This window comes from Hesperophylax consimilis, chromosome 28 (assembly GCF_061612785.1).
Source record: "Hesperophylax consimilis isolate HC1 chromosome 28, BYU_Hcon_1.0, whole genome shotgun sequence".
In the NCBI taxonomy this organism is placed as follows: domain Eukaryota; kingdom Metazoa; phylum Arthropoda; class Insecta; order Trichoptera; family Limnephilidae; genus Hesperophylax; species Hesperophylax consimilis.
This window is the reverse complement of record NC_142863.1, coordinates 21,583,002-21,589,001: the sequence shown is the minus strand read 5'-3', so window position 1 is coordinate 21,589,001 and position 6,000 is coordinate 21,583,002.

The window sequence follows — 6,000 nt, the reverse complement described above, 5'->3', positions numbered from 1 at the left end:
GGACAAGCTTATCCAGACGGTGAACTGGCATATTATACTAACGATATTGTAGTCAAATGTAATTGTCGTGCCCGCTCGTGTCGATGTTGGTTTTGGCCCCTGATTAGAGCAAGACATATCTCTGAATCTGATACATTAGTGATACTGAGGCCTCTCCGTAAGGTTAACAGGTAATAAGGTTAACATCATTTCAGTCTTATGGTGTTATTAGTCTGGGATGTGTTGTTGATTGTTAAGTTTGATGAACATTAGAAAAATGGCTTTGCAGCCGTCATAAGGGAAACATAAAAAAGTTGAACGTCGGTAGCCAAAAATCTATCATAGACAAAAGTAGTTTTAAATGTAAGAAGATCGGGAGAAGATGATAAGTGAAAATCGACCAAAGCTCGGGATAATAAAGAACTGCTTAGTAAAAGTTAGTGTTTTGCAGAAATATTGTAGAATGGGCGACAAGAATAATTGTTTATTGTTAAAATGGAATTAATTCCGCTATTCAGCATTTGACACGTAAAACGTTGTGGGTGATTTTAACAAAATGTTTATTAGTATCTCAATCACTTTCAAAAAAACTTTTTAAAAAAAATTCAAGAAAAATAATGTTAAAATGTTTCGAAAATTGTGCAATGTGTGACATTCTGCAAATCATGGAAAAAGCTTATTAAATAATGAAAAAAATGTTGTGTCGAATTTTTTTATTTAATAATCATTTTTTTTTTTTTTCTACAACAATCTGCAGTCTGGTAATGTTTTGAATCCAGACAAATTCGTAGAAGATATAATGGTATGTTGTAGTTCTATCATAAGATATATTTAAGAGCTAAACAGAAAAGCTTAGCGTCAATGCCCACTTTCACCAAACTATGATAAGTTAAGTAAAAGTTTCCCGCAATAAAGAGTTACGGAATTTCTTTAAATCAGCTGCATCGTATGCTCGTCAGAAATACATACTGTACTTGCTGAGTTATGAATACATGTTTTAATTAAAGATCCTGAATGTAAAATCAATAGCTTAAACCCGCTAAACACTAGAAAAATATGAATTTGACACTTGGCGGAGATTGATCCATGAAATTATTTCTGAGTTTGGTTTAAATTTAACTAAGCGCTTGCTCAGTTGGAACGGTTAAAATTCTTTTCAGTACAATAAATAATAACTTTTGAAAGCTCTGATGGTGTGTGTGTGGATTCCTTATGACATTCGTGCTCTGGATTCCGTAATGTAATCTATTATTACATATACAATATTTTCTAATTTTATTGTCGCAAATTGTATACAAATTTTTCACTTATTTGTCAGTAGAATTTAACCGAATTACACCATAGAAAGGAAAATAGATTTTAAATAAGTTATATTGAAAATAAGGGGACAGTCTTTATGTACGAAAGCTATTTCTTGAACACTAAGTAATAACGCAGAAATCTGTTTGTCTGAAGTAGCAAAAACCGTTGAACTGATCAGGTTTCTGATAAATTTCTAGGTTAACCCAAATATTCAATGAGTAAATAAATTGTCAAAAAAAAAAGTTAACCTCTTTGTGTTTTTCAAAGGTACTGAAAAAAATGTATTAAACTGAGGAATTGAAATTTGCATCGCACTTCAAGTGCGCTTTACTATAATAAACTGAAGGTAGTGGGGAGGAGGAGATGGGGGAGTGCCTGGCTATTCCGATCTGGTAACCAAACACGACTAAAGCCATTTCAAGCATCGTTTCAATTTTGAACGTTGGTCTTACACCAGGGCGGTACTGAGAGTACCTTCCACTCTGGAATGTGTCGCAGGTATACTGTATATTATTTTAAATGAATAAATTATGAAATATTACAAATTCATCAAATAAAATTTACTTACACACGCCGGGATTTGAACCCACGACCTTCTAATTGCTACTCGAGAACCTCGAGCCTGATTGCTACTCGAGGTTGAAGAAAATGGGGAGGGGAAGAAGTGGGTGAGAAGTACCCGACTATTCAAATCTGGTTGCCAAACACAGCTAAAGCTATTTTAAGCAACATCTCACCAGGGCCCAGATAAGATTTTTTTATAAATATCTGGAAACATTCTACCTATTTGAAAGAAAAATTATAAAGATAATTGTGTTCAGACTTCATTATGAATTTTATGATCAAATCTGATAAAAATGTCAATTTGATAGATCCGGCTTATCGTAAAATGTACATTTGGTAAATGACTGATAAAGAAAAGCTGATAACCAAAATGAAGACTGTCCTCTCCAGATCTAATTAAGTAAATAATACATGTGCACAATTTATCGTTTTTATAGCTTTACTAGTTGTATTGAAAAGGAAATAGTGAGAAACTTATTTGATAGGTTATCATAGAAACTTCAGCATGATTGTGTTCCTCTCTGAATAGATAATATTTATGTTCAAAATTGTAAATGGTAGTACAGACAGCCCTGATTTACTTAACCTCGTTTAATTTCATATACCCACGAGAGCTACTCGTTCCAAAATCCTGTTTAAATGTAACAATCCAGGACTGAGCATTTTTTTTTATTATTTTTTTTTATTACTTTATTTATTTTCATTTCTTTACACATATTATACATATTAAAATTTCAAACATATTTAAACATAACATATTTCAAACACTCGCTTGTACCTAGATTACATGAAGTTAGTAATAGATACGCAGATGTGGCGGATCTATTTAAATGCACGGAAGGTAGGTACAAGATGGCTATACTATCATAAATTTTCCATCAATATTAATTTAACTTCAGGCCCCATCAAAGCCAGAGTCAAGTTTGATAGATTCCTTCATCTTAACAAACGGATTAGTCCTTAGAGCACAGATTGGTGGGAAAGTTGTTCTTGTTCTACTAGTATTTCAATGGAAGATGCTCTGTCGCAAAATACACATGAGAATGGGTCGCTTGAGTTATCAACAGCTTGGCTCTGTGTTTCCTCCCCCCACAATATGGGTCTTAAGGTTCAGTCCTTCATTTCCTCAATGACATCGGCCCTCTTCGAGTTTATCTCTTCAGTGGTTGTCAAATTAATGTAATTCTTGTGGATAATGTTTTACTTATGACGACGGGAGTGAGTTGGTAATGGTAGTAATCAATGACTTTACAATATACATAGACGCGCTGTAGAAATCTCAAAGTGGCAAGCCAAGTGCTTTCGATTTCATAGATTTAGTACTAATTTCATCTTGAGTTTGTGAGACAATAGCAAGTCTAGAAGTATTGTAACGTCATTGGTTGTAAAGAATTAATTTGTGTTGTAAAACTTGAATCCAAAGGTACAATTGCTGTCACGTGTTCACCATTCATTTTGTCCATTGCCGTTTGTATTATTTGTTTTTTGTGGAAGGATAAAGATGTTGAATTTTACTATAACTGCACGAGAATTCCTGATAATATCAACGAATAGAAATACATATATTTAATGTTGGTAATACTATAGCCGAATGATATTAACTTATTAACCTGTTTCATCGGAACTTCAACTAGCTCTTAGACTGAACAAAACAATAAATGAGAATTACCATAGCCCAATTGTGTTTTATTTATACAAGTAACTTATTTTTTTATGCTCCAAACTTCTACTCTTCTTTACCTCACTTTTTTTACACTTCCGTCCTACTTTCTTTCTCTCCTCGTTTGTTTTGTTTCTGTTCCCTCCATTTTAAAATTTTCTCCTGTAATTAATAAAATATAATCAAACCAATTTGTAAATACATTTATTTGATTTTCAATTTCGCTCCTTTGCATCTGTGGTACGGTCTATCCCACATGGCTATCCAAGTTTGTAAAACTAACAAATGACATTACACAAGAACATAAAGAGAAGACAAGAAGATTGGTAGCAAAAAGCATACAATACACCCGCAGCCAACGCGATTTGCACTAATATTCATCAAAAACAATGTTTTACAATATCACTCTCTTTGAATACTGGAAAACAAAAAATGGAAGAATTGTTATTTTCTCAAGGATTACATTAAAAATATTAATTAATTTATACAATTAATTATCGAGTTATCTTCTGTAAGGTGGAACATGGGGATTTTTTATACCCCTCTTCGGGCTGGCTAGGTTAAATTGAACAATATTTTTTAAATGCGATGGTTGCAAAAATACACCAATCTGAAGATGGTTGTGATCGTCAATTGGATCCGGTCGGAAAGAAATAAAAGTGGAATAAAGTTTAAAAAATGGTTTTATTATACAATGGAGTTTAACCCAGTATTAACAGTTGAAAAAATATTTTAAAAATATAATTTGATTTATGTATGTACATCCTTCTTTACTCTCCCTCTTTGCTTTTCACATCTCTTTAATTTCTGTATTTTCCCATCCTGCTTTCCTTTGAATTCCCTTTACTTTCCCTCATTAACTCTTTGCTATCCGCAGTTATTTTCTTTCCCTCGCAACTCTTGGCTATCTGCAGTTCTTTCCTTTCCCTAATCAACTCTTAGCTATCTGCATTTTTTATTTTTTCCCTCTTTGCTTTTGTAGTTCTTTTCTTTCCTTCAATAACTCTTTGCTATCCGCAGTTCATTTTTTTCTTCATTGACTATTTGCTATCAGCTGTTCTTTTCTTTTCATCATCTTTAAATTCCTTCCCTCTTTGTTTTCTACCCTTCTTTCCTTCCCCTAACTCTTTGTTTTCCCATCCGACTTTCCCTCCATTTGCTTTCGTTCACCTCCCCAAACACCAAAATAAAATACAAATAATACAATAAAACCACCAACTCTGCTTGTTTTTCTACAAAAGTATAATGTATTGTACAAAACTATCATCATTTATTTGGCACACATTGTAAAATATTTTTTACAGAATGTAATTAAATTATTGAAAATCGACTCATAAAGATAATACATAAAATTACCGACTTATCCATTGAAAACTTTTATGCAAAATAAAAACTATTTTACCAGTTTCAAATCAGACTATCGTCACTGGGCGCGTAATATCTCCAATGTGAAAAATAAAAATTGCAGGAGATTGAATAAAACCAATTTTGAAGCAGGAAAATGAAGGTGGAACTTCAAATAATATTTAATTACTCTAATAATAATTGTTAATGTACACAATAAATAGAAATCTCCCTTCATTTTCCTGTATAGGAATAAATTTTTAACTCTTTGGTAAAATTTGAAATTTTTCACGCAGCAGGTATTATGCGCCCAGCGATGCCATGTAGTCTTATATTTATATCTTATATTTATATATAATATTAAGAAGCAGATGTTACAATATCTAAAACTTAACAAGAAACAAAATTAATAAGTAATTCAAAATAACAATAGTTTGAGCGCAGTTTCACCATGTTAAAATTATCAAGTAAAATTAATAGCAATACAAAAGTTGATAAAAAAATTTGCTATGGAATGACATCACACAATATTTCAAAATACAATAATATAGTGTTGGATTGAATTATTTTACTTTATTCTCTCTATTTAATGACACAAAATATTGACAAAAGAAATGCCATACAAAATTTTATAAAAATACACCACGATTCTAAAACTACTTCCATCTTACATTTCTCACTGCCTTGCCCCACTTTTTTCAGCTTCACAATATTCCCCAAATGGAGATGCCATAGTTTCTTTGGCTTGGGACATTTGACAATCTTGCGCAATTAACATAAAAAATTAAATAAAAAACTGCTCTTTGAAATAACTTTTGAAAAAGTTAATAGATATTTTGTGTGTTCAAATCTTAAAAAATCAATACAGCTTGATTTAGAATTTTTGCAGGTGCAGCAGCTAGCACAAGAATAATAGTAACGTATAATAAACATAATAATAATAATAATGTATTGTATTGCTCTAAAACAAGGCTGCCCAACCCCAGGCCCGCGGGCCACAATGTGGCCCGCGAACGAATTATAAGTGGCCCGCGTGAAACATTTTCAAAAAACCCGCCAATCCGCAAATCTGAAAAAGTGTCGCGGGCCCGCGGTAAAACAAACAATGCAGCTTGCGCGCGGTCACCAGTGTTGCCAACGACGGCGATTTA